Source organism: Olea europaea, unplaced genomic scaffold, assembly GCF_002742605.1.
Source record: "Olea europaea var. sylvestris unplaced genomic scaffold, O_europaea_v1 scaffold959, whole genome shotgun sequence".
Taxonomy (NCBI): domain Eukaryota; kingdom Viridiplantae; phylum Streptophyta; class Magnoliopsida; order Lamiales; family Oleaceae; genus Olea; species Olea europaea.
In genome coordinates this window covers 258,588-277,750 of record NW_019268088.1, presented here as the reverse complement: position 1 = coordinate 277,750, position 19,163 = coordinate 258,588, and positions in this window count along the sequence as shown.

Sequence of the window (19,163 nt, the reverse complement as noted above, 5' to 3'; positions counted from 1 at the left end):
TTTTCATTTTTTTGTGAAATATTTTACTTATTTTTTTGCAGCATCTACTTTCAAGGAATAGTAGGGATTTGTACAAATCGAGTCTAGGGTCAATATATATCACATTAGTAGAAGCGATCATGCTACACGTTCAGACTCAAATCCAAATGAAACACATGTCGATGCATAATTGAACAATTTGAAAAATTAAAACAAAACACCAAATTATTTTTTGACACATCAATTTGTCTCTTCACTTTCCTGTTTTTGAGTTTGGATAAGTGGCTTTATTCTAGTAGAAGATCATTCCAATATTTTCTCCGATAGCTAAAAATATATTCGGACTTCAATCAAAGGTCTACAATTCACACACAAATGTACATTTTCTTTCAAGTGTCGTACAGTCGAGCATAGGTCAATCATTTACCGACGTTGGCGGTCTGGCTCTAATTTTCAATGGTGCACTCCACTTTCATTGTCCATGGCTGCTTGACCTTATGTTTGAATTAGAAAAATCAGTTTCAAACTTGAGGGTTTGCTTACTTTTCTTGTTCAATAGGGCAAAAAAAATCTCCATATCAAGTTGTTGAATGTATTAGTCTACCATAAAAATATTTTTAATCCTCCCTTGCTCCGCTCCTGTGCATATGCCTCTTAAATACTAATTAACTTTAAAACTTGATGTAAAAAAATTATATATATTCTTACATTTGAATATTTATTCGGTTCCGTATCACTAAGAAAAATGATGAACTTTTAATTGAAAAATATAAAATAAGTACGGTGAAAATAAGACATCAATCAAGTTGGTCGTTGAATCCAAATGAAGTGTGCACTTGAAAAACAAAAAAAAGAAACTAAATGGTTCGATCGAAATAATTTTATTTTTTTTCATTACTAAAGGCACTAATTTTGAACAAAAGTTGTATATTGGACTACATGGAGTAGTTGGTTTTGCTTTCAATGGTCAATTTTGACACCATTACTGTAAAGACAATTTTATAATAAAAGATTTAATCAAACTTTGAAGGCTAACAGACCAAGTGAGGGGTTAAAAGGTGGGCAATTATCAAAATGAAAAAAATAAATAAAAAAATAAAAATTCAATTATTCATATATTTTTCAAGAAACGGAGATATAAAAATTGTTTGTTGGCTGTGAAGTATATACACATTTTAGTATGCAACGAATTTCCCAATTATATGGACACGTTGGGTTCAACTTAAATGTATCTAATAACTTAATTATAATTAATAAATTGTCGAGTATATATTTATTGAGAACGCCACATTTAACGAAGAATTTACGTTTGAGTCTTCATCACATCCCTCAAGTGACGTTGATATCGTCATACTTTCAGATAAGTACATAGTATCGTAGTCTTCACACATGGAATCCCTTTAAAGTGACATCAGTCAAATATGTGACACCCAAGTCCTAAAACTTGACAATAATAATGTATCAAATTGTAACTTAAATGACAAATATAAAACTTAATAAAATATTTAATTGAAACTCATTCCATAAATTTAGATTAAGAAAAGTTGCATAGTAATAACCTTTAAAAAAAACTTATTCAAAATTAATAATTTTAACTCGAAATCGAAGCTTAAATAAAACTCTCAAATTTATTTCCTCCATCGCAGTCAAATCCAAACTCTGAACTCCCTGATGCCTAGTTACCAGAAAAGGGAAAAACTTAAGGGTGAAACAAAATTTCAATAAGCATATACATGTTCATGAATTACTAGTCACATAACTTTTGAAATTGTAATACTTAAATAATGGAAACAAGAAAACTATACCGAACTTAAGTGATATGAGTTTTATGTGCGTAGCGCTACTAGAACTATGATCCGAATCTTGGAACATACATATAAACTCATAAACATACTTTTCAAAAGTGAAGCTTAACAATAAGTATAAACTTACTGTCGTGTGTGAGAAAATTAAAGGCAATCGAAAAAATTGACTTGTTAGATTTTCACTCCAATGTTTTTTGAATAGCATGCATGCTAAATATTTTTGTAGTGTGAAATATGTATATGTGTGAAGAATGGGTAGGGAGAGAGACAGAGAGAGAGAAAGAGGTAATGTGTAAATTTCTTAAAAACATGTACCTATTTATAGTACTCTGATAATGCATTAGATAAGTCCTATAACTTATTCAAATAAATTTGTATACTTAAAGATAACGATAATATTCAGCATAATTTGTGATAAGTTGTATACCTAAATGATCATAATAATATCCAACAGAATTTGTGATAAAATTGAATATTTAATGGATAATAATTATATCCAACAAAATTTGTTTATTTAACTTTATCACAAAATATGAGAGATTGTATTTACTTTGGAATTCAAATCTTAGCACTTTAATTTCTAAAATATTAGCTAATAATCAATTAGGTACCTAAATTATCATATCCATGCAATAAAGTCCTAAATTCGAATATAACGTCTATTTTTGAGGTACGGGATGTCACAATCTACTCCCCTTAAAATATATTTCGTCCTCAAAATTTTACATCAATTGTTGATAGCAAAAAGTTAGAAATACTTAGACTTCGTTTGGTACCCATTTTTGTAAGACTGAGAATGAAAAATATAGCTGTTAGGGGACCCGCACAAGAGAAAGAAAGTCAAATATGGAAACTTGATGTGATGAATAATGATCATATTTTTCATTTTTGTAGTCAAAAAATGGGAATCAAACGGGGGCTTAGATCACATTTCCTCTTCACGTTCTCAAGTGGCCTCATCGACTGAATCATGTTGTCATAACACTTTAACTAGTCGTATTACTTTGATGTGAAGCTTCTTTACATTCTAGCTATAATGTATATCGGTGCTTCTTTGTAACTCAAATTTAGCTTAATATCCAACGGTTGGTATCTCTGTACTTGAGTTTGGTCAGAAGCATACTTTCTAAGTATTGATACATAGAAGACGTTGTGTACCTCTAAATGCTCTGGTGGCAAAGCTAATTGGTATGCAATATTCTCAATATGTTTTAAAATTTCGTAACGACTAATGTATCTTGGTCTGTGCTTACCTTTCTTACAAAATTATCGTACTTCGTTAATGGGTATTGTTACATGTTGACACAGTTGGACGATCCACTGGGGCCCATGGCCTACCCATGCCAAACCACGTGGCATGGTGGCCGAAGCCCCTAGGCCAACAAAGAACACACAACTTCTAGAAACAACGCCTGTGAAGTGGCTCAACTGCTGGAAGGCTAAAGTGCACTGGCCGAGGTGGTCTATACCTGCCAAGGTGGTTCACACCGAGGCCCAAATGCCGAAGCCGAACTCCAGAACACCTTTGGCATCACTCCTCCCCAGAGATCTGATCTTACACAAGAATCCTCTTTCGATGATTGATGGTACACCCATCATAGAGTGCAAGTATCTTGTCTTATCAAGCATAGCAGCGGTTCTGTCAATTAATAAATGTATAGCAGGCTAGGTAGTCAAACGTGATACCTAGAATTTGACATGTAAACTAATAAGATGAAGCAACGTGTACTCCTAACCAATGGCCATGATTCAACTTGTAATACTATAAATACTTCCCCATGCACCCCATGTAAAGCTAATGCAAGATTCAATACAAGAACATATAGTACACATATTACTCTCTTGCAATACATATGGGTTCACATACGTATTCACAGACCACGATTGGTAATTATTTTACAATTATTATATAAATTTCTTGCCGAATTTCAAACGTTGTCGTCCTGCACCTTTTAGCCACTCCCACTACCTTAATCCACCCATTTAAAACCGTCCACATGTCTTAGCATGTTGGACTAGGTTTGTGTGTGTGCAGGTGGGTCTGATATTTGTTGGCAACATATTTTGGGGTCAAAGGATTGGCTCCGTCTCTGAGTATCCATACTATAACCACGAGCAACCTTATGGTGATAGCTTTCTGGAAATAACATTTGAGCATTCTCCTTGAAAAATGATTTGTTCTTGAAAAAGAACAAGAGGAAGCCCCATAACTTCAAAAAAACCTTGAAGTCAAAGTTTAGAAAAAATGAGCTCAGATGAAGATGTACCCCCCAAGAGTTAAGAGAAAACACAGGAGCGACCCCACCAGTAGCTGCCCTAGTAGTTCGTCGCAGGCCCCACCATCATCACAGGAGAGGTAGTACAAGGGTAGCTGCCCAAATCTCGAGGGAGATGGCCGCCATGGTTGCAGAAATGAGGAACATCGCAAGCCAAAACATGGCAATGAGAGAACTCATGGCCCAGATACAGGCCAAAGAGGTTTCCATGTATCTCCCTATACGCCCTAAGGGCAATACCAACTAGAGTCTGAAGTCCAAAGCTAAAAAGTTGCATTACCAAGGTACAGCCAAGGTGGTAGCCCCATGGAAAGGGAAGTGGAAGTTAAAATTTCCTCCAACTATGTAGCAAGCTGAGCCATCGAGGTCCCATATAACCAGGACAACTTCCCACCCGCATATGAGCTCGAACAAAGACCTAAGAAGTCAAGCAGTGTATTTGATAGAATCAGCCCAGCAAAATCGAGGTGTAGACAGCAGCAACAGCCTCGCGAGCCTCGGGCGAGGCCACAACCCCCATCTCTAATGACTCAGTAGCTGAAAGAAAGGCATGAAAATGCCCACCCTGTTGCTCCGTCAAGAAATAAGCACCAAATGAGGGAAGATAAGGCTAGGAACCAGGTCACTCCTTCTCATCCACCATCCATAAATGAGGCCGATGAGAACAATGACTCAAATAAATAGTAGCGGTACTGTGACTTGGACGACGATGATGAAAATCTACCATTTTCAAGAGAACTAAGGAGTGCCCAGGTACCAAACTACTATGTTATGCCCAAGATACCAAAATATGATGGGAGAAGCGACCCGGAGAAACACCTAAGCTCTTATAAGACCTACATGAGCATAAGAGGCACCATTCCAGTAGTGAAGTGTAGAGCTTTCCACTTGACACTCAATGTAGTGGCTAAAATTTGGTATTGTAGGCTACCACCTGAGAGCATAAGGAGCTGGCTAGAGTTCAAAACCACATTCTTGAAAAGAGTTGCTGAAAGCGAAGAGGGCTATGCCCCCATCCAACGTCTCCAGAACATGAGACAAGCGCCTGGGGAATCTTTGAAAAGCTTCTTGTCATGCTTTACTGACAAAATGACGTATTGTGTGCAAGTCACCGATTGTGACGCCTTGTCTGCACCAAGAGGAGGTCTAAATATGATCACCATGTTTTGGAGGGATGTGCAAAATCAAGATCCCACCACTTATGACGCCCAGCTTGAGATGATGATGCGGAAGATAATCAATTAAAAATTGTTTAAACACAGGAACAGGACCGCAAGAGGCCTCCCATCTCAGCAGAGGCAGCGGCCTAGGGGACTGATCTCCTATTTGATGGACTACTAGATGAACCAAACTGAAAATGAAAATGCATGGCAAGCACTTGCCACCACTACTTTGAATGCGGTTACTATCCTGGCATATGAAAATATCACCCCAATGACTGACACACAACAGGCAAGAACTTCGCAATAGGGCCCCCAGAGAGGCAGAAGCTGAGGGCGTGGTTCAGGGCCTAGGAATAGGTCAGATTTGAACCCCTTCGAATATTGTACTTATCATCCCTCATATACTTATGACACGACAGATTGTCAGGAATATGCTCAATACAAAGTCCCCGAAACTAACAAAGGAACGAGTCGTCCCAGGCAAACAGGCCCCCATCTAGGTATGACCAGCAAGCTATGCCTGAAGAGGCTGCTTTCTACCAGTTGGATGTTTCTCCTAGCAGGAGGAGGGAGCAAAATGCGGAAAGGCCCCTAGAAGGGCGCAGGCATCGTAGAGGTTGTTGGGCTTAATAAGAAGCCCTAATCCATGAGGTGGATACCATATTTGGAGGCTCCTACATAGATGGATCAACCCGAAATTCATAGAGAAACTATGCTTGAGAGGCCAAGCACCCCCTGTTGACAAGTTACATTGTGGATAGTAGCTCCCGGAAAAATAGGCACCACCCATTGTCTTCACCCAAGAGGACGCAAAGGGAGTTCACTACTCCCATTGCGATGCACTTGTGGTAAGGCCGTTGTGGCCCGAAGTGGACTCAAACGGATGCTAGTCGACAATGGTAGCTCTATGAACATTCTATTCGGATCTACCTTTGACAAGATAATCTTGGACCGCAAGTTAACTCCCACCACTACTCCCTTGTATGTATTTATCGGAGATAGGATCACTCCAAGAGGAAAGATCACACTCACCGTGGAGATGGGAGAATCACCCCCAGCCAACATTAAACCTCATGTAATTCCTTATTGTGGAAAGGCGTTCAGCTTACCACGTAGTATTAAGGAGACCTACCCTAAAAGAATTGGGAGTCGTCATCTTCATCCACTACCTATGCATCAAATTCCCGACTGAGAATGGGATGGAAACGGTTAGAGGAGACCAAAGGGGATCAGGGAAATCTATCTGAGTCCATCAGGAAAGTCGAGCATCGGGATGTCAATGTTATCATTGTTGACATGGACATGACGGACGTCCCTGGTAAGGTTTCTCCCTAACGAGAAGATGTTGAATGATCAATGCTCATCCCGAGCTGGAAGAATTACTCGTGCTGGATGAGATTGATCCCCGCGTGACTGACCATGAACCTCAAACAGCCCCAATTGAGGAGCTCGAGAGTTTCTCGGTGGACCCCCGGGACCCACCAAAATATTAAAAGTGAGTAAAGGCTTATCTAGCGACTTGGAAAAGAAACTAAAGGACTTCCTATGTAGGAATCTTGATGTTTTTGCATGGAGGCATGAAGACATAGTAGACATAGACCCCAAAGTCAGTTGCCACCACCTTAAAATCAATCCTAAGGTTGCCCCCACATAGACAAAAGAGCAGAGCTCTCAACTTAGAGAGGTATGAGGTTCTGAAGGAAGAAGTACAAAAGCTAATCAAGAATTAGGGAGGCCATCCACCCGAAGTAAGTCTCTAACCTAGTGCTAATCAAAAAGCAAAATGACAAATGGAGGGTATGTATCGACTTTTCTAATCTCAACAAAGCATGCATCAAAGATAGCTTCTCGCTTCCTAGGATTGACCAACTAGCAGACTCTACCATTGGGCATGGCTGCTAAGCTTCATCGATGCCTACTCAGGCTACAATCAAATTTCCATGTTCCCGGCCGATGAGGAGAGCACCTCCTTTATCACAGATAGAGACCTTTATTGGTACAAGATGATGACTTTCGAGTTGAAAAACGTTGGGGCTACTTATCAAAGGCTCGTCAACAAGATGTTCCTAGACCTCATTAGCAAGACGATGGAAGTCTATGTAGATGACATGCTTGTGAAAAGTTTGACGGTGGATGACCATGTGGCATATCTAACCAACACCTTTATAATCCTAAGGAGATATATGATGAGGCTCAACCTCATTAAATGTGCGTTTGGTGTTGCCTCCGAAAAATTCTTAGGATATAGGTCAATCAGAGAGGAATTAAAGCCAATCTCAAGAAAATCAATGCTTGATTGAGATGAGATCCCTTTAGAAGCCAAAGAAGGTCCAAAATCTAACCAGACGGGTGGCAGCGCTTAGCCGTTTTATCTCCAAAGCCACCGACAAATGCCTCCTATTCTTTAAAATGTTGAAAGCCAGGAAGAGGTTCCATTGGACAGAGGAGTGTGAAGAAGTCTTCTAGGGCTTGAAAAGACACCTAGGGTAGGCTCCTTCCTCCTAAAATGGAATCGCAGAGAAGTTCTCCAACTGTACTTGGCCGTCTCCAATGAGGTCATCAATGCAGTCCTAATCAAAGAGGAAGGTACCACCCAACTTCTTGTGTATTACACTAGCAAGGCACTTCTATTCCTAGAAACTCGCTACCCTGATATGAAGAAGCTTTCCTTGGCCCTAATTACAGCCTCTAGAAAGTTGAGGCCCTACTTACAGGCTTACACGATTCATATTTTGACCAACTTCCCCTTGAGGCAAGTGCTTCAGAAGTCCGATTCCTCGGGGAGACTATTGAAATGGGCAATGGAGCTAAGTGAGTTTCATATTATCTTCAAAATAAGGGCAGTCATCAAAGGGCAAGCCTTAGCATATTTTGTAGTAGAGTTTACCAATGTACTCAAGATGGAGGAAGTGATGGAACCTGTTGAGCCCCCTGTGTGGAACCTATTCATGGATGGGTCGGCTAAAGACACAGATACGAGAATCGGGGTCGTCCTGGTGAGCCCAGAGGGTCACAAGCTGAACTCAGCTATGAGGTTCGGATTCAAGGCCACCAACAATGTGGCAGAGTATTAGGCACTCCTTGCGGGCCTCAAATTGGCAAAAGAAATGTAAGTAATGAAGCTGCTCATCAACAGTGACTCCCAGCTAGTTGTAAGCCAAGTCAATGGCAGTTTCTCAGCCATGGACAAAGGCATGGCCTCCTAACTGAAGCTTGTAATGAACCTATTCCCGTCCTTTGAAAAGTTTGAACTCATCCAAATCCTTCGTGTTGAAAATGCACACACTAATACACTCTCGAGCAAGGACTCTGAACTACTGATAGTGGTACCAATCAAGCCCTCCTGAAACCATCCATCAAGGCCCTAGATGTGATGTGGGTAGAAAGAATTCCCACCTGGGTGTAACCCATTGTGGCCTATCTAAAAGACCAGGTCCTCCTCATTAACAAGGAAGATGCCTAGAAACTGAGACGGTGGTCAGCTCATTTTATTTTCATTGATGATGTACATTACAAAAGGAGCTTCTCCTTCCCACTTCTTCAGTGCATGGGTGGTGAGGAAGCTACCTATATCTTAAAAGAAGTCCACAAAGGTATTTGTGGTAACCACTTTGGAGGTCTAGCTTTGGCGCGAAAGGTACTAATGTAGGGATACTACTGGCCCACCTTGAAAAAGGATGCCTTCCAATTTGTGCGCAAATGTAACAAGTGCCAACACTTTTCTCCTATCCAAAGGCAACCTTCCCAAGATTGGACTGCAGTCTCCAACCCCTGGCCCTTCTCCAAATGCGGTGTGGACCTCATAGATCCTCTACTGAAAGGTAGAGGAGGTGCAAAATTTGCAATAGTGGTCACTGATTACTTTATGAAGTGGGTTGAGGCTGAAGCACTAGTAAAAGTCACAGAAGCAAATACTTCAAAGTTCTTGTGGAAGAATATTATCTGTTGATTCGGAATTCCCCACTCGATTGTCTCCGACAATGGGAGGCAGTTTGATAACAAAAAGGTTTGTAATCTGTGCGATGAGCTCAGCATAAAGAAACACTTATCCATGCCTCATCACCTCCAGGCTAATGGCCAAGTGGAGGCTATGAACAAGACAATCAATCATGTCTTGAAAATGAAGCTTGATGTGTCAAAAGGGGCATGGATTAATGAGGATTAACTATCATAAATTTCATTTCCTTTCCTAAGTGACATCAAAATCCTATTTCAGTTGATTCTCAAACAGCGTATTCACTACAGCAAGTACTTTGGCCAATCCGATATACCACCAAGACTCCTACTCGGACAACTCCCTTCCTAATGGCTTACGGCACTGAGGCCGTGAGCCTTTTCGCAATCAGTATACCATCACCGCATCGCTTGTACTTCAGTAAAATAACCAACGATTTCGGAGCTGCCACCTCAATTTCATTGACGAAAAGAAGGATGGATTCCAGCTGAGGCTAACTACCTATTAAAGGAAGATGACCAAGTACTACAACTCCAAGGTGAAGAAAATATCCTTCCGAATCAATGACTTGGTTCTATGAAGGGTCTTCCTATCCTCTAAAGAACTAGGCGTAGGTACCTTGAGTCCAAACTGGGAAGGGCCCTACAAGATCAGAGAAGAAATTGAAGACATGGTTGGCAAAGCACAACTTCGTCCATGGAACATTGAGAATCTCCAAATTTATTATCAATAAATGCACCACATCGCTGGATGATCAGCTTATATATCAAATTTCAAGCTTCAATAAATTATTCTTAAAGTTATTCGAATTCAGTAACAAAAGTTTCCCAAACCGTGGGCACCTCGGAAAAGAGGTCCTAATCCCAAACATAGATCACCTCGTTTGAACTCCAAGGCATATGCCACATGCCTCCCTTTGGTGAGACTGAATGCTAAAGTGAAAAGGCTCTGCGTGGCTACAACATCTACCATGTTGGGAAGCGTGAGGGCCTCAGAGGAAAGGCCCTGATCCTAAACATGGATCACCTCTTCACGCCAAAGGGAGAAACCTCTGCATAGCTGCACCATTCGCCATGTTAGGAAGCGTGGGCACCTCAGAGGAGAGGTCTTGATCCAAATGTGGATCACCTCGTCTGAACTCTGAGGCGTCCCTCATATGCCTTCCTTTAGTGAAACTAAAAACCAAAGGTAGAAGTCTCTGTATGACTGCACCATCCGTCATATTGGGAAGCGTGGACGCCTCAAAGGAGAGGTCCTAATCCAAACATAGACACCTCGTTGAACTTCGAGGCGTACGCCACATGCCTCCCTTTGGCGAGACTAAACGCCAAAGGGAGAAGCCTCTGTATGGCTGCACCATCCATCATGTTGGAAAGTGTGAACACGTCAGATGAGAGGTCTTGATCCTAAATGGGGATCACCTTGTTTAAACTCCAATACATACGTCACATGCCTCCCTTTGGCGAGGCTGAACACCAAGGGAGGGTGAATAGTCCACAAAGTTAATATCGAACTCCTACGACCATTTGGAAACTAGGCTCAATTATTACAAACTTGAAATAGTTCAACCTACGTAAGCTAACTTGATTAATTCGACCTACCGAACTAGTTCAAGGCCACAGTGCCTTCATCATTGTTTTAAGTTACCTGGCTTAAACATCCTTCGTTTAAGTTATCAAACTTAAGTGGTTCAATTTGCTTGAATACTTGAATGTCTTGAGTTGTTTAAGTCATTTTTTCATGTGGCTTAATTCATTGGAGTTGGGATGTCAAGTTTATCAAGTCATTGTTAAGTTTAGTTACTTGATAAGGCCCATACACTTTGAAGAAAACAACATGTGAAGAGTGAACAAAGTCAATGGCAAAAATGGCATATACTAATTTCAATAAGGATTACAAGAGGTGGGCTTGAGACCAGTACATCATCTTGAACTGAAAAGAAAATGATACTAAACTCCAGAGGGTTGGGATGGAGGTGACTCAACAGCAGATGCCTCCATGCCTAGAGCTTCCGAAGCTTCTTCTGCATTTTCTTCTTCAACCACTTCATCCCCACCGCCTCCTCAGCTGGGGTTTGAAGAACTTCAACAACAAACTCCAATCTTAGCTGAGATAAGTCATTATCTGGGTAAAGCACCTTAGTCCTCTCCATCATCTCGGAGAAAGCACAGTTCCTCCAGTATGCGTTGAAGCGCTTGTACTACTCAGTGAGGTAGAAGTTGACAACATATTCTTTGACTGCCTCCTCCCTCGCCACCTTGGCCTCTTCTTGAGCTTTCTCCAGCTATTTTACATGCCACTTTATTTAGCCCTTCAAAAATTTGTATGTGTCCTTGGCCCCATTCAACTCTAAATTTGCCTTCTCTAGTGCCTCAGCAGTCACCTTCTGGTGATTATTGGAGATCTCAACTTTCTTGGTGAGGGAGGCAACCTCACACTGTGATTCATACATTTCTTTCTTCAGAGCCTCTATCTGTGCCAAGGCGGAATCCAGCCTTGCACCATCTTCAACGCGTTAGGCCTTTATCTCCTTCGCCTCAGCTCTTCCTCAGTGGAGGCGAGCTTATCCACTAAGGACTTATCCTTGTTTGAATATCAGTGAGGGCCTCCTGACATTCCAATACGAGGCCCAAGCTCCTCACACTTTCTCTTACCAGGGCCTTGGTGAGGTCTGCATCATCGCAAGTTAAGGAGCACATCTGCCACTAGTCCATCCAGAACTTGTAGAAATTTTTTGTAGCACCCTGGACATCAGCAGGCAGTGCCTCCAACAATGCAGGAGCCAGCTCATCCTCACTCCCCGCCAGGAAGCTGGTGGACTTTCCTGGAGTCCCGGCGGGTGGCTGTCTCGCAGAGGCCTCTTCCTTCGCCTTCTGTGCTGCCAGCCAAGCGGCTTAATCCCTTGCCTCCTCCCCCTCCACTTGCCTCACCATCTCTACCTTCACTAATTTCATGGTAGAGGCCATCAACTTTGGAGAGGAAGAGGACCTCATTGCTGGAGTGGGACGCAGTGTTCCTGAACTTTCCTGAGGAGCTGGTGGACCAACTTCCTTTTCTTCTGAGACTCCTTAGGGACTTTCTATTTGCCCCGAGGCACCTTACTTCTCTCTGCCTTCCTTCAAGAGGGCTCCAACTTGCTTCTAACTTCCCTGGTCCCAGTGGAGCTGGGCTTCAGGGGCCTGGCCCCCACAGTTGAGGTGGCCTTGAGGATAAAAGCCATGTCTGGAGTGGGGTACTCCATTCTCTTAAACTTATCTGCAATAGCAGGTCAGAACTCAGCATCAATGAAATGAAAATCTCACCAAGTATAAGCACTTCTTACCTTTTGAAGCCATTAGTCCGAAGTCAATGAAGAATCTACTTTGGTCGATGAGGTGGTCGAAGTGACGAAGCTTTAAGAGACGCTAGTAGATATCTTCTATCATGTCGAATGCAGCCTCGTGAACTTGCACCTCGTACTAGTCTGGAGTGGGGTACTCCATTCTCTTAAACTTATCTGCAATAGCAGGTCAGAACTTAGCATCAATGAAATGAAAATCTCACCAAGTATAAGCACTTCTTACCTTTTGAAGCCGTTAGTCCGAAGTCAATAAAGAATCTACTTTGGTCGACGAGGTGGTTGAAGTGACGAAGCTTTAAGAGACGCTAGTAGATATCTTCTATGATGTCGAACGCAACCTCGTGAAGCTTGCACCTCGTACTAGAATCTGCAAAATAAGTAACAACAGTTAGCCAAAATTAAACTCAACAAAGGTAAACTGCAGGATGAGGTAGGGCCATTCACGTGCTTCATAGTACTGGGTCGGTACTGTGCAAGCCAAGACTGTGTCCCCCTCCACTGCCTGCCACTTCCCTCGAACCCAAATCCATGACTCCTTCCACCTCTTGATGGAAGAAGGCAGCCTACCACAAAAGGTGTATGAGCCCCCTAGGAAGTGATGTAGTACCACCTCTTAGACTCGTCCTTACCGAGGACGCAATGCTGGAAAAGGGTCTGGAACACATGCAGAGGCATATCCTCTCCTAGTGACACTTCCTTTCACAAGAAGTACGACCCAACTAGCTGGTGATAAGTATATTTTATATACTTATTCGTGACTCTAAAATAGCGATATTCAATAGTCTTTTGGCGAAATATATTCCTAAATTGTTGTTTTTATGTTTAATAGGTGGATTTCTACGAATAAAAAGGAATGAAAGGAAAGAAGCAAAAACGGGCGGAAATAGCAAAATCCCAAGTACGTGGATTAAATTGGCCATTGGATACAATTTTTGGGAATCAAAGTCGAACTATAAAAAGTGGACTGATATGCATTGCTTCGAAAATTTAGTACTGGGAGAAAAATAATTAATTAAATGGCCTTCAATTGGACTGGCCTTGGAATTCAAATTTAATATTATTTTGGACCCCTAATTGGGCTACAACAAGGGCTGCCTTGTGGGGAATATACATAAAAGACTTGGGGAGCCGAGGGAAAAAAAAGGAGAAGCTGCCGGCTACTGGGGGAGAATTGTGGGCTAAATTATAGTATACATCTCAATTCTCACGCCAAAACAGAGGCAGCCATTATTATAATTTGCACACACATTGAGGGGCTGCCGGCTGGGGTTGAATTCTATTATTTGTATTTACACATTGGTGTCGACAGATTAGAGAAAACACGAGCAGAGATTAGAATTAGTTTGTAAAATAAAAACTGGCCGGCTGCTGGAGGAAATTAGAGAGGGTTGCAGCCAATATAATTACATGCAAAAACAAAGACAACCACTATTTTTATATAATTTTACACATTGACGGCTGGTCGGCAGTTTTGGGTGAATCAATTAGGCTGCCTATATTATATATTTTCCAACACATTTTTGGGGCTGAAAGAGAGGAGAAAAACGAAGCAGAAGGCTGCTGGTGGAGAAGACAGAAAAAGAGGCGTTGGGCTAACATCAAATTGTGGAATTAACAATAAAAGTGGCAGATTACTTGGAGACAGACCGAACGTGGCAGAGAGATAAAATTCCATATTTTTTTGGTGCAAATAATTCGTCAAGGATTGTGCTAAAAATTTGAGATTAATTACGTTTCGTCAATAATCGGTGATGTCGTTCCACTTTTATTTATTTTATTCTCGCATCATGTTTGGCTAATTCCTTTTCACGTATTGAATGATGACAAAATTGTTTAATTTTTAGTTTTAATTCGAAATCTATGTTTTTATGTTAATCATTGCGTTGTGATTCCAATAATATGCATAATTAGATTGTTTTAATGTTTGCGCATCATTAGGATAATAAGTTACTTTTTCGTAGTGTTGGAAAACTCACAATAGGTAGAACACTATTATTGGGACACATGGGCAACAAATATTAGGAATAGTATTTGTGGCGTGTGCGATCTTATATGATAATCCTAATTGTCAACGCATGTTTGCCATATGAATTCGACTTAGGAATAGGATCGTCTCGTGGTAATCATAGGTTTATTATATCTTGGGAAAGAATAATAAATAAATGAATAAACGGAATTATCGATCGTCGCAATTGCATAAATTGAGATAATTATTATTGGTTGAGAATTAGAACTAAAAATTAATCAATAGCGTCGGAAATTCAATACGTGTACACATTTGAATTTTTAAACCAAATTTAATTATTTTCACAAGTTTTAGTTATAAAAATTATTTAGCTATTCCCTCGATCGTTTTTTTCTGTTACAAATACGATTTAACTATATCAAATATACTAAAATTGATCCTTATTCCCTGTGGGACGATAACTCTCTCATCACGATTATTACTTGTACAACGAACCCGTACGCTTGCGGGATTTTGACAAACAAGTTTTTGCTCCACCTATTTGGCAGAATCTTGGTCGGCGACAACATGAAGTTCTTCAACACAGCCCAGAAAAAGGGTGCAGAGGAAGACACATACCTGCTTTGAACAAGTATTTACTGACTACCATACATTCAAGATTCGGAAAACAAGCCCGTTCGTGGGCCTCGGGCAATAGCATCTCTATGTAATGGGGGACGCAATACTTCTACCTAATTTTGCCTAACCTTTTTGAGGTCATACTTGAAGCTATCCTACATGCCTTCTAGTCTTCCTCATAATCTATAGGCTCCTCGACCATAGCATTATGTTCAACCTTGGAATCTCCCTAAGGACCATCTCCTCACCGAACCTCGCCAGAGTGACCAACTCTCTACTTGAAGTTGACTCCATTTCAAAGAAATCAAAAACAAAAAAATCACAGAGGTATGAAACTGCTGACGGATACCTACACAGGTGACTAAGGAAATGAATGACGCCAAAAAATGAGAACGGAGTTTGATACCGAAAAACTTGAAAATTTCAGAGAAATCACAAAAATTACAGAATTAAAAGGTGCAAAATGGGGGTATTTTGCCTTTTATACAAGGCCAAGACAAACCCTAGCCGTCAGATTGAGGCCCATCAAATCTAAGTCCTCCATTTCATATTCGATCCGAGGCGTAGAATTCAAATCTTTTTTGAAATTGAACAGCTCAGATTTTAACGTGCTTTTAACACACCTTGCAAGTGTGTCACCTTCTAAAAGCTCTAGCCGTAACCATTATTGCGCATTTAATGCCACAGTCGTTCATACGTTGGAGGTTGTAACAATTCAACTGCCTTTTTAGGTAACACATACAAAACATCAAATCATTAGTGTAACTATCAAGGCTAATCATCACCATACGAGCCTCGACAGTTTTGGCAGCACTCCTACCTTGGACAACGAGCTTCGACAGGTTTGACACACTCACCACCTCGGCTCAAACATGACAATTCAACCACAACTCAACAAGCTTTAGCAAGTTTGACACACTCACTGCCTTGGCTCAAACATGACAATTCAACCACAACTCAACAAGTCTCGGTAGGTTTGACACATTTACCGCCTCGACGTCAATACTGTTCTCAGTAAACAAACACATTGAGCCTCGACAGTACACACTCCCTGCCTCGGCCACAACTACGTGCTATAACAACAAATCTCAGGTACTTGTCCAGATGCGACAGTATACTTTTAACTCCGACTATGATATAAATATCTATACTTGGACTTTACTTAAATATTAAAGTCCACGCATTATATAAATGATTATACTTAGACTTGGGAGACTATTATTATGTACTGACACACTTGGCCGACCTACTGGGGCCCATGGCCCACTCATGCTGAACCACGTGGCATGGTGGCCAAGGCCTCTGACCAACAAAGAACACACAACATCCAGAAACAATACCTGTGAAGTGGCTCAACTACTGAAAGGCCAAAGTACACTGGCCAAGGTGGTCCATACCTGCCAAGGTAGTTCACAGTGAGGCCCAAATGCCGAAGCCGAGCTCGAGAACACTTTGACATCACTCCTCCTCAGATATCCGATCTTACATAAGAATCCTCTTTGAATGATTGATGGGACACCAATCATAGAGCGCAAGTGTCTTATCTTGTCAAGTATAGCAGCGACTTTGCTAATTAATAAATGTATAGCAAGTTATGTAGTCAAACGTGATGCCTAGAATTTGACATATAAACTAACAAGATGAAGCCACATGTACTCTCAACCGAGAGCCACAATTCAACTTGCATTACTATAAATACTCCTCTATGCACCCCATATAAAGCTAATGCAAGATTCAATTCAAGAGCATATACTACACATTTTGCTCTCTTGCAATATATACGAGTTCACATACGTATTCACTGACCGCGACTGATTATTATTTTAGAATCGTTATATAAATGTCTTGTCAGATTTCGAATGTTGTCGTCCCTCGTCTTTGAGTCGCTCCCACACCCTTAATTTGCCCATTTCAGACCGTCCACGTGTCTTAGTGTGTTGGACTAGGCTTGCATGTGCGCAGATGGGTTCGATATCTGTTGGCAACATATTTTGGGCTCAACAGGTATAACTTTTAATCTTTCAAATTTTCTCCATAAAGGCTTTGTGCTATCAACATTGTCACTTGTTCCATTATCTTTCTACTCAAGGTGTCAACTATTACGTTCGCCTTGCTTGGATAGTAATAGATTTCACAATCGTAATCCTTTACCACCTTAAACCATTTTCTCTGCCTCATGTTCAACTATTTCTGAGTGGAGATGTACTTGAGATTCTTGTGATCTGTATAGATGTCACACTTCCTTCCGTAAAGATAATGCCTTCAAATCTTCATAGCATGAACTACTGCAGCCTGTTGTAGGTCATGTGTGGGATAATTTTGCACGAGTCTTCAACTATCTCGATGCATAAGCTACTACCTTGTCTTGTTGCATCAAAACACATTCAATACCCTACTTGGATGCATCACTATAGATCACAAAACCTTCCAATCTTCCATATATGGTTAACACTGGCACATTGACTAACCAATACATGGTCTATACCTAACACTTTTCCTAAAGGTATAACAACTTCTAAGAGAGTACTTTTATGTTCATTAGGTGTATTGAGTTTGGTTACAAACTTACGAGATAAAAAAAGAATACATGAAGCTAGAATTAATTGTAGCATAAGCAGAAGTTTGAGATATAAGAATGTTACCTACTAAGATGTTGCGATAATGTTTCTCTTCCTACTCTGTGAGTGCATACACCCAAACTTAACCTCTAGGTAATTCCTAGGCTTCTGTTGTTGCTGTTGCTATTTCTGCTTCTATCCCTTGGGGCATATTTTATTCATATGGCTTGCTTCACCACAGTTGAAGCATACATTGGTTCCCATGAGGAACGCTCTAGTATGATGATTTTGGCACTTGTCGCAAACTAGATACAGTTGCTAATTGTTTGTACATGGGATTCATTTATTCTTCTTTGTGTAAGTTCTGCTTTTCTCTTATAATCTTTCCATTTGCACCTTTCTATTTGTATATACTATTTGTCCCCCCATTAGGCCAACATTTGAAATTTGCCAACTGTGCCCTTGTTAATACTTCATTGTAGGTTTCCAATTATCTTAGATCATTTCTCAGTCCCTCACCTTTTTTCTCCTTAATGCCCTCCTGTTCAGGGGCATAATGAGATAGCTCAACAATTTTTCGCTCATAATCAATTAAAAAGATAGAGCCATGAACTAAATTAAGAAACTTTCATCTTTCTAATTGCAGATACTTGCACGGTAGTATTTCCTTGGGATCTAATCTTTGAGTTTATTCCATGTCCAGATATGTCTGCGAGCTCTTAACCTTGAGGTTGAGTCCCACCAATGCGCCATCCCTTCCTAAGCATAAATGTTGGGCAACTAACCATCCTGATGTCTGGACAGTCAATGAGGTCAAAAATTCGTTCTATTCTAACCAGCTAATTATCTGCTTCTAATGGATCTATACTACCCTCGAAGGTTGGGTGTTGTTTCCTAAAAAGTTTCACGATAAAGGCAACAAAATTTCTAGTGTCCTCTACGACACTGGTGCTTGCAATCGAAGTGGTTGCGATAATGGTGTCAGTTGTCGTGGTGATGTTTGTTGCGATGTCAATGCTTGGACTAACGTTCGTATCATAGTGAGAAATTGTTGTTCATCAATGCCATTAGGTTGGGATTGTTGGGGTTATTGGCATTGTTCACTATTTATATTATTTGTAGAATCTTAATAATTTCATAAAGGTACATACGACATACCTACCATCCAAGCAAAAGGGAGAATCTACTAGATGAAATAATCACAAGGTATACCAAGCGTCCAAGCAAAAGTAAAAAATCATCTACTAAAGCAAGAATCTAAACATAAGACTATAATCTAGTAATGTTTCCCAATGCTCTCATGCTAGTTTGGTTCTGGGTCCTCCATAGGGTCTTCTTTTACTCTAGAGTCTCTGAGCACATATTTTATTATGTTATCCTCATTGTCCACCTCTAGTTTTTCCTCGTGATTGTTCCCATCAAGCATGGTACAAGGCTAGCATCGACACTGACCTGGTACATATACCTCGAGCCTCTCAATGACTTTAGAATCCTCACTTTTTA